Source organism: Oryza glaberrima, chromosome 4, assembly GCF_000147395.1.
Source record: "Oryza glaberrima chromosome 4, OglaRS2, whole genome shotgun sequence".
NCBI classification, from domain to species: domain Eukaryota; kingdom Viridiplantae; phylum Streptophyta; class Magnoliopsida; order Poales; family Poaceae; genus Oryza; species Oryza glaberrima.
In genome coordinates, this window is record NC_068329.1 from 2,770,869 (window position 1) to 2,782,299 (window position 11,431).

The window sequence follows — 11,431 nt, forward strand, 5'->3', positions numbered from 1 at the left end:
ACTTCTGTCCATCTCCTATTCATTTATCTTCATAGATCCACTTCAGTGTTTAGAGAACTTGGAAGAGGCATGGCATGGAGAGAGAAAATGAAAAGACTAATGTGAGGCAAGTCTGAAGAAATTGGAGGGAAAAGGAGGAGTTACGCTCTGTTTTGGCGCCTAAAATTAACGTGGGCCTGCTGCTCTTCCCCTAAGGCCCATTTCATTTTTTTGCTTTATCTAATGGAGAACTAGCCATAGCCATTGGATGAAGATGAATGGACAGGATTGGAGCTAATGCCACCCTCTGCATTAGCTTCTCTAATGCAGAGGATCTGAATCCATTCCACAGAGCTCGAAATTAACTTTGAAACAATGGCACAAGGCCCATTGGATCTGTGGAATGAATGAGCAACGCAGATCCTGGTGCCCTTTAGCCTCATGCTGCAGATCCTGCTCCTCCTGTTGGCGGGGATCCGCCGGCGCAAGTCGTCCGCGGTGGTGGTGATGCTGAGGTTCATCGTCTGACTGGCCTACCAGCTGGCCGACTTGACCGCGATCTATGCTGTTGGCTACCTCTCCCTCAGCAGCGCACCACGCGAGCACAAGCTGGTAGCATTCTGGGCGCCTTTCCTGCTGCTCCACTTGTACGGCCCAGACAATATCACCGCCTAATCCCTCGAGGGCAACAAGCTGTGGAAGCGTCACCTCGTGACTCTGGTGGTGCAGGTCTTCGGAGCCGAGTATGTTCTGTATAAGAATATTTCGGAAAGTAGTGACTCAATTGTGGTCGCCTCCATTCTCATGTTCATCGTTGGCACTGCAAAATATGTTGAGAGGACATGTGCGCTTTACAGTGCCAACTTCAGTAGCATCCGGGCCACGCTTAAGAAGCTCCCCCGTACCCAGCTGCGAGGGTACCATGGCTTCCTGAGGGAGGAGGATGAGCACATCGACGTTGGCAACGATGATTTCCTCCTGCAGCGTGCACACTTGTCACAGCCAGATTTTTCGTTTTAGGATTTATAAATTATCTAATAAATTATTAATAGAATTTATATTAAATGTTCATTAATTTACAAGTGAAGTTAAATGTGGGAAATAAAATTTCCTAAATTTAAAGCATGGATAGATTTAATTTTTATTAAATTCTCCATGATTAAGTATACTCTCTGAAATTTTCTCGGATTTTTCAGAGCTCAATTCCTAAATGATACAAATAACAGTTCAGTAATTATTTAATCATCTAATTATAATTATGTTAAGTGCTTTTCTTGTTTAAAAACCCTTAATTTATAAATTGTTGTCTAAAAGGGAATTATTAGAAATGATCTTAAAAGCCTAGAAGAGAAGATCTAATTTTTAATTTGTTAAATCTCAATATAAAAGTGGGCTAGATAAAATTTTGTTAAATACTTCTCTTGTTTCTATAGTTCCCAGATTTTTCTGGGATTTATTTGAGCCAAGGAAGTATTTTTAATAAATGGAATTGAATTTCATGAATAATTTAAATGGAAAAAGGTTTTTGAAAAGTCCTTTTGGTTTTGGGCCGAAAGCCGGCCCAAACCGCTCTCTCTCTCTCCCTCAGCCCAAGTCGGCCCAAGCCGAGCCGCCCGCGCGCGTGCGTGCGACCGCCGCTGACAGGTGGGTCCCACCTGTCAGCCTTGTCGTCAACCTCGCGCCGCCGCCGCGCCGAAACCCTAGTTGCTCCGCCGCCGTTTCCTTCCAAATTCGGTCGCGCCTTTACTTCTCCGGTGAAATAGTTTGAGGGGAAATGTTTCCCGAGATCTTCTCTATCTTTTCTCTTTTGGTATCTTCGGCTAAAATCGCTTGGAAAGTGCAGGATTCGATCTCGAATCGGATTCCTCTCTCTCTCCCGAACCCTAACCTTTCCTTCGCGTCGCCGGTCGCCGTGGGCCTTCGCCGCCGCCTCTTAGCCCCTTTAAAAGGTTCCCCAGGCCCTCCTCTACCCGCCGCCACCCTCGCCTTCGCCTCTCGTCGCACGAAGAGCCCTAGCGCCATGCCGCTTTGCGCCGCCGTCGCCGCCGTCGCTCCAGCCGTGCGCCGCCGTCGCTCGGGACGTCGTCACTGCTCGGGAAGGCCGCCGTCGGGATCGCTGTCTCGTTGCCGTCCTCGTCCGCCCCTTCGCCGTCGCTGTCGACCGCCGGAGCACCGTCACCATCGTCAAGCCAAAGAGCGCCGCCGCTTCTTCCTCGTCGCCGACGTCGTCCGGTCATCGTCCGCCGTCGCTTTGGTCATCGGTGAGTTCGCCGTGCCGCCCGCAACGCGTTGGTGTCTTCCGTTTGCGCCGCCGCGCCGTCGTTCGCCAGCAAGCATGCGTGAGCCGAGTCGCCGCCGGTAGTGACGTCATCATTGCCGTCCGCCGTGGTCCGATCGTGGACTGATGGATCTTGGCCGTCCGTTTTGGATGGATGAATCTCGGCCGTCCGTTTTCGTGAACCGTCGCCATGCACCCGGTCCTCCGCGAACCCTAGCCAATGACACAATAATTCCCTTTTCCTTTTTAAAAATAATTCATTATTGCGTCATAATTCAATTAAAATCCATATAAATGCTTTAATCCGGTTTAATCTTTAAAAATTCATAACTAATTCATTGTAACTCAGCTTAATGTGGTTCAAGTTGCAAAAGTTGTATAAAATAAAGATCTACATATTAAAATTATCCATAAATTGAATTAAATTTATTTAATCCTTTTTAAATGGGCTTTAATTAGATTTAATCTTGTAAAATTCGTAATAAATTCATTTGAAGTCAGAATGAGGCCGTTCAAGTCTCATAATTCATCTAAAATTATGATCTACATGTTTTTTTACTTTTTATATATTGTTTGTTTGGTTTTTATTAGTCTTTTTCCTCGTTTTGCGTGTTAGCTTGTCGTTTCCGTTGTTTCGAAGGTTCGCGAGTGCGCCGGAAGTGTTCAAGAAGATTAATTGAAGACCCTTTATTGCAAGGCAAGTCACACAGATCCCAAACACCATTCCTTTGAGCATTTTGATCCTATATTTAAATTTTCTATTTATTTCAACTGTGCATTTATTTTTGAATGTCACCGGGTGGTGTGAACTTATTCCTTTGTTATGGCCTGTTTGCATTGATTACTTTATTCCTTGATACTTTGGGATATTATAATTTGACTAGTTGAGCTTTATATATATTGGTTCAGCTAGATGTTAGACATAATTGCTTAGCCATGCTTAGAAACATTAGCACACAATTGGGATAACTAATGTTTCACTATTACTTAATGATGGATATTTAATGATAGCTCACGATGGTCAATCGTGATTAGGTAATTAATTAATGTGCCAACTAAAACTTGATAATGGTGGGTTGTGAGCACATGGTTTTGATGGTCGTGCTCATGACAATTAAGGACCGGTTCACGATTTTCGGTTGTGAAACATTAACCGTGCCAACCACAAGCCAGAATGGGCAACAGCTGGACACTTTGTATAACAAGGCTCATTGCGGAGCACCAGACTGAGAAGTGGCGGAGATAAGCCCATGGGGGTCACTGGGGAGTCCATGCCTTATTTATAAGGGGGTGACTATGCTCCGGGAACGGTGCACTGCTTTGAGTTGAGTTATGCGAGGGGTCTTGTCACAATCACTCAACATGGTGACGTGTCTGCGCGGACACGGTAACATGCTGGTGGGTTGTGTCTTGTGGGTACAGTGGTACACCTCTGGCCAGAGTAAAACTATTCGAATAGCCGTGCCCGCGGTCATGGGCGGGTCTAACAATGTCTTTCGTGATTAGTCTCACACTTCTCACCATAATAAATGATGCTATAACTGGTAATAATTTGATTAGCTCCTGGTTTGGAATGGTATATTCTTGGTTTGGAGATAGATCTGTGCAGCCGGGTATGGTTGTTCAAAATGGTTGCGCCTGTGCTGCATGGGTGTGCTGTTCAGTGTTGATTAATATTGATGATTAATTACTCTATTGTTTTACAATTCTCAAATGTTTGCTAAATGCTGCTTTTGCAAATGAGCCCTATATTATGCCATCCTTTGGTATCCTTGTGCACTTGCATATTTGCTGTGTGGCTTGCTGAGTATGTCATATGCTCACCTTGCAATAATCAATCAAACCTCTCAGTTGAAGACAAGTTGCGAAGGAGAAGACGTTTGGCTTATACCCCAGTTGAGCTGCCTGTGGGAGTGGAGCTGAAGCCATCGCTAGACCGTTATTCCGCTGCAGTTTTCTTTTCTTTTGTAAGTATGTAACGTTATTATATTGATGAATCTGTATATTAAATTGTCAGTTTGTGTATCTCGGCTGATTCCTGGACGAGGATTTAATGCACAAATAAGTTCGAAAATTACTGGTGAATTTCTGGGCGTGACAACACTCTCTCTTCCACATCTGCGAGCGTGGGATTGTCGACTCCGTGATTGATGCAGACAAAACCGAAACCGAGAACAAGAAAGTAATCAAGAGGCTGCGGAGCAAGCCCGAGTGGATGTGGAGGGTGATGGAGATGGAATTGTCGCTGATGTATGACTCCCTCTACACTAAGGCAAGAGTGATACACTCAATGTTTGGCTACTTGGTGCAAACTGCCTCCCCATTAGCCGTCGTCGCCTCCTTCCTGTTGTTTCATTTCAGTGGGAGACGTGGTCACAGCGGAGTCGACATCACCATCACCTACACCCTACTTGCTGGTGCCCTGCTCATTGAGATGGCATCTACACTGAACGCAATGGGGTCGAGTTGGGCACTCTCCTACCTGTGCAACACGCAGTGGAGCTGGCTCCGGCACACCGCTCTTTGCGCCGGAAGATGGCACCGGCTGCGGCGTGTAGTGGTGACTGTTCGCCAGTTCATCAAGACAGTGACCGGGGGATCATCAAGCTGCTACGGCAGATCGAGGACGTGGTCAGGAACCATAGGTCAGTTCAACTTGCTCTACTTTCGCAGCAGCCTGGAGATGGACAAGACAGAGAGCTGGTTCAGCAGCTTAGCCAAGAGGTTTCGTTTCAGCGACTGGTGGGACAACAAGTACTACTCGTGGAGCATCAATATTCCAGAGAAGGTGAAGGAGCAAGCAGCTGGTATGTTCTCCCGTGGTGATCTTAACTCGATGGGCTTGTTCAGGCATAAGTGGGGTGAGGTGGCACTCGATAAAGATAAGTATCCTGAGCTATTGGAAAATATTCTCAAGGACTATCATGGTGTCGACTTCCACGAGAGCATAATTTCCTGGCACATTGCCACCGAGATGATCCTCATCCATGTACAAGCTAATGAGGAGAGTAAGCGTGCAATCGCGATTCGAGCTCTGTCCAACTACCTCATGTTTCTCCTCGTGACCCACCCCGATATGTTGCCAGGGCTTCCCCAGAATTGGCTGTATGAAATGACCTGCGAAAACCTCGACAGCATATGCCGAGAGAATCGTGAGAGCCTCATTTCTTTGGATACAACTGGCGTCTACACGGTGCTCAGGAAATTGTTCGAATGGTATGGTGCCACTAGACCATACAAGCTCGAGCAGACAAACAAACTTGCTAACGTCCTGCTCGGGCTGGAGAAAAGCCGTCATAAACCTTCAGTTCCACGCCTCATGTATGCACGTGAGATCGCTGACAGACTGTTGGGATGGAATGGTATGAATCATATAAATGTGCTGCTTGACTTGTGGATCGATTTTCTCATCTACGCGGCAAACCGATGCAGCCGAGAGTCTCATGCCAAGAAGCTCAACAACGGTGGGGAGTTTATAACCGTTGTATGGCTAATGATAGAACATATTTACCAAACAAAGGAGCAAAAATTAAAGAGACAAAATAAAAATAGGAGCCATGAAATGTTGTTGACCAATTAATAATGTATATGCATGGGTCTTTTATCCGTACACATCTCTTCTTATTTATGTAAAGTTAATAACTTTATTAGTCTCTGTATGGTATAGCTTTAGATTTTAGATTCTTACTATTTAAAGTTTCTAAGTTAAATTATAGTGGTTTGAAACTTTATATCTATTACATACTAAAAGTCGGTTAAACTTTATATAAACACTCCTAAGACGTTACATGGCTCTCTAATAAATTAGAGAAAGTAAAACAACCCAAATAATCCCGGCCCATGTGTCCATGTTTCTTAAGTTGTATGTTCAACTTTAAATTGGATTGGACCATTATTTTAATTATAATTAGATCAGTAATTTAACATACATAGAAAATCCTACGGACATTTAATTCTAATAATTCATGATGCTCTACTAAATTAGAAAAAAATCTAGAAATTCCTATAAAAAGAAAAACATCTTACCACTATTTTTTCTTTAAATAGGTGAACCTAATAATTTTAACCATTACATATCTCTCAGCAAAATCCGATACCCCACCATACGTGGGCACATATGTGCTCTGCACTCCCTCCACCCTCCATCGCTCCTCTCTTATTTTCAAGTTAACACTTAATATATAAAATAATAATAATTATATGCTAAATGATTGTAACTCTCATGTTACGTGCCCTTTTCTCAGTTTTTTTGAATTGTCGTGTTATTTATAATTAAGGTTAATTAGACACATGCCATTATAATTTTGAATGTTTGGAAAAATATCATTACTGTTCAACAAATTGTAAAGATGCCATTACAAAATTGGAGAAACTGAATCCACGCCACTCTCTGTGCCGGAAGCGTCATTGTTGACCACGTTTGACTCAAATTTGTTCTTAATGACCAAAATGCCCCTGTTTGACCGGCTATACCGACTGGAGTCCGGTCAGCAGGAGCAGCACACATTTTATCCCCTTTCTTGTTCGATTTAGACCTAACCCTAGCAGTGACGACGGCGGCGACGGCGTCTACGGCGGCCGCGGCGATGACAACGTCTACGGCAACGGCACGGGCTGTGGCGGCTGCGTCTACGGTGCCAGCGTCTTCGGCTGTGGCAGCGGCGTCGGCAGTGGCGCCTTCGGTGGTGGCGGCGGCGTCAGCAACAGCGTCTTCGACCTCTCTTCCTTATGCTCTTCTGCCTCTTCCGCCATTGCCGCCAAAGCCCGCCGCCGACGACTCCGCCAAAGCCCGATGCCGAAGCCTCCGCCAAAGCCCGACGCCGCCACCGCCGCCGCGCCGGAGAAGCCTAGGGTTAGGTTTACGGTTCACTGGGAATGCGCCATGCACTGCGGTCAAACTGATTCCACTTGGTCCCTACATACTCATACACAAGGGCATTATGGTCCATACATAAATACGGTACACACAAAACCGAGTACAATCGCGGATCAGGCGTAGAACATGGCATGTTTCCAGTTTCGTGCGATTTGTAATGGCATCTTTACAATTTGTCGAATAGTAATGGCATTTTTCCAAACCTTCGAATTTATAATGGCATGTGTCTAATTAACCCTATAATTAAATACGTAATTTAAGATCTAAAAATATATTTGACCATTGTGACTACAAATGTTTGAGCAAAATTTGGACTTGGGAAGCAATGAATGAATTCAAATATTTGTGTCCACGGTCCAAGGTCTATCACAAGTTCACAACTCACAAGCAAGGAGCTCAGAACTGTGATACGTACTCCGGGTCAGAACCCAATGGAGGTGGAGCTGCAAGGACATGATCAACGGCAACATCGACTTCCAGGAGAGTTCCTAGGCCTGATAGCGTGCAAGATTATTGCATATAGACAAGGACTCTGAGGGGGAACTGAGGGAGCTGTTTCGCATCTTCGACAAGGACAAGAAGACATCTTCATCTCCGCCACGTCATGGCCAATACATCGGAGGAGGCTCATCGATGAGGATGTCGCCAAGATGATTATTGGTATTTGCTACACACAAAGATAAATCCACAAGCAGACAGATACTGTTATTGGGGAGCAATCCTAGACCTCCACGTGGAAGGCCAGGATGGGCGGCCACTATGGTGATTTGATCGAACCCAAAGTTCAGCCGAACTATGGGTTCCACATCCAGGCTGTTCCTTCAGCTGGGAGGCTGGCAGTGGGTCCTTATGGCAGTTAAGGATGGTTTCGTCTCACTTTATGTTGGTTTTGACTGTTTTGTGGGCCCTCCAATCCTTGTACTCGCTTGTGATTGGCCGAAGGTTCATTTTGTCGCATGGCATTTTCATCCATAAGTAACCTGCATACATATATTTACAAAGCTAATGGAAATGGATAGTTATAAACCCCTACCACTAAGTTTTGATATTATATTTATATAATATTTTTTATGTAGGAGTTGACGGTTAAAGTTTGTACTTAACGACCGTCAACAAGACCCCCACACTTATGCTTTACTCGTCTCTGAGTAAACCTCACAGATCCACTAGAGCAATGACTTCCCTTTTAATGATATGACATACGAGTTATTCCAAGACATACTTATGTTTGTGAATCTTGATGTGTCTACCATATCATCTTAGGCGATTGAAGAATAAAACGGTCCTCGACTTAAGTCACCTTTACTCTTTCTGCTGAAAAACCATGGGGTTCTTTTTTGTTGCTCATAAAAATATAACTTTTACAATACCCCTCAATTGTTTCTCTCGAGTCACTCAAGTGTTTATTCCTCACCAAGGCATTGATGTTGTCTTTTCTTACCCTACATTTCTACTAAAACTTATGTGGAGCTTATGGTAGTGAATAAGTGTAACACCCTGAAAATTTTGAATTTAAAATATGGAAACAAAATTTGGAATGATCAAAAATCTTTTTCAAATTTTTCTTCATGCTAATATCTATTGGATTTTCTTTTCTTTTGTTGTTGTGCCAGTGCCTTAACTAAATCAAACTGTAGGTTTATTTTCAAAATCGAAATTCATTTATGAATTTAGAATAATATTTATTATAGAACCATTATTATGAAATAATATAATTTAAGAAAATATTTGCAAACGAAAGCTAATGCTAATGTTTCTCTCAAACCCCTTTTTGTGAATTGATATTCCTTTAAGGAGAATAATTTTGCAAATAAAGGAAACTAATATTTTATTTTCTAAAAACCCTCACAAAAGAAACACATTCAAAAAGCTTTTCTCAAAAAGTCTGTTTCCGTCCCTTTGGACCTAGCCCAGCCCATCCAACCCCAATCCCCTTTTTCTTCTTCCAAGACACAAAGGTCTGTTTTAGGTACCCAACACTTCGCTTTCCTTCTCCTTTCCTGGCCCAGCTCAAGCCGCTAGCCTGGCAAGCCGAGCCGCTGAGCCGAGCCGGACACCTGAGATTGCTATTGCGCGATCAGTCGCGCGCCCCCCTCCCTGCGCCACTGGACACGTGTTGCGCACGGAGAGGGAGCGGCGGATTGAAACGCCTAATCGGCGATTAGTCGCGCGCCTGCTCCCCCGCGCGACGCGGCCACGTGGCGCGCACGAAGGGGGACGGGCCGGGCCGGGCAGCAGGAGGATGAGAGAGGACTGACGCGTGTCCGGTTTTTTTTTCTTCAGTTCCTCTGGTTCTGCCGGTTTTTTAGTTTTTCTTCGGTTTCCCTCTGGTTCTTCTAGTTTTTCGGGTTTTTAATATATATACAAACTTTATATACGTATATATAAACTTTGTATACATGTATACAAAGTTTGTATACACGTATACAAAGTTTGTATTCATACATATACAAACTTTATATACATTATGTTTTTTTTGTTTTCTTCGATTTTTAATATGTACGTATACAAAGTTTATACATATCATAATATAATAATATAAAGTTTGTACATGTCGTATACAAAGTTTGTACATGTTGTATATAAAGTTTGTATATATGTATTTTTTTATACATAAAAAATATATACATATTAAAAAAAGTTTGTACATGTCGTATACAAAGTTTGTACACGTCGTATATAAAGTTTGTATATATGTATTTTTGTATACATCAAAAATATAAACATATAAAAAATATATTTTTTATAGGTAGTAGTACTCGCAGCAGTAGAGTAGAGTAGTACTAGTAGTAGTAGTACTGTAGTACTAGGCGCGCCGTGCGGGCGAGCCACGCCCTGTAGACAGTAGTAATATAGGAGGCAGCAGCAGCAGTTACAGGTAGTACTAGGACTAGAGGTGGGAGTGGCGCTGGTTGCGTGCCCACGCCCCCGCGCGACCTGTCGCCTATTAGGGGAGGAGCGAATTTTCCCTGTTTTTCGTTTCTGTTCGTTTGGTTTCTTTTCTGGTTTTTTCCTTCTATTCGTTTTTTCCCCGGTTTCTCTTCTGTTCGGTATTTTCCGGTTTTTCTAAAGATGTATAAATTATAAATACCAAGTTTGTATTCATATGTATATCAAGTTTATATTCGTACGTATAGAAAGTTTATATACACATATACAAATTTTCTATATGTATATGTGTATACAAACGCGTATACAAACTTTCTATACGCGTATACAAACTTTCTATACGTGTATACAAACTTTGTGTATGTGTGTATATATTTATTATGCATTGAAATATAATATATATATATATATATGTATATATTTATATATACACGTGTATATATAGTATATACATACGTATATACACGTAATCTCTATCTTCTCTATCAACACTACTTAAAAAAATACAAAACGTTTCCTTCGTCCGTTACAACATAAACAAATAGCAAAAAAATAAAAAAAAAGTCCGACTCCCCTAGATCCGATTCCCCTGGATCCGATTCCCCCTTGAAAATGGGAAAAAAAAAGTCCGACTCCCCTTAGTAAAGTAAACGTTTCCTTCGTCATAAAAAATAGCAAAAAAAAATAAACTAAAAAAAGTCCGACTCCATATATCCGATTCCCCCATAAAAAAGGAAAAAAAATCCGACTCCCCTAACTAGATCCAATTCCCCTTAAAAGGGGATAAAAAAACATTGTGAAAAATAGCGACATGCCATCCTTCCTATGCCAATCTGAGACCGAGATCCCGGCAATCCTTCCTGGTGAAAAAAAATCGTGTGCTGGATTGAAGATATGTTTGCAAAAACGGAACCTACATGACGTGAGCATTCTATTTTTTTTCTGATTTTAATTTTTGGGATTGCACTTTTCTATTTGAGTCCCTATAATTTTTGTATTTACATTTGAGTACCTATAATCTTGCAAAGTACCAATCTTGCAAAGGTACTTGAGGTCGTTTTTGTTAAAAAATAAAAAAAAGAGAGAACAAAAGCAGAAAGGTGCATAAAAAGAAAAAGAAAAGCCACACCAAAAAAAGAAAATAAAGAAACAAAAAGAAAAACAACAACAAAAAGAAATCTGTTTTCCCTAAGTGGTCAAAAAAACTGTAGATCCGAACGTAAAAAAAATCTGATTCCAATAAAAGGCAAAAAAAAAATGGTGAAAAAAAAGCTAGATCCGATTCCTTTAAAAACGGAAAAAAAATCCGATTTCTATAAAGGCGGAAAAAAATCCGAAAAAACATCTAAAAAAAAGTTCATCTGATTCCCTAAGAAAGTGGCAAAAAAAACGGTTTGTAAAAAATAAAA

At 42.2% G+C, this 11,431-nt stretch overlaps 1 pseudogene; it reads left to right on the top strand.

Annotated features, from left to right (window-relative positions):
* The first annotated feature begins 354 nt into the window (after positions 1-354).
* LOC127770185 (uncharacterized) lies at positions 355-7,993 on the top strand (annotated as a pseudogene).
* The last annotated feature ends 3,438 nt before the right edge of the window (positions 7,994-11,431 follow it).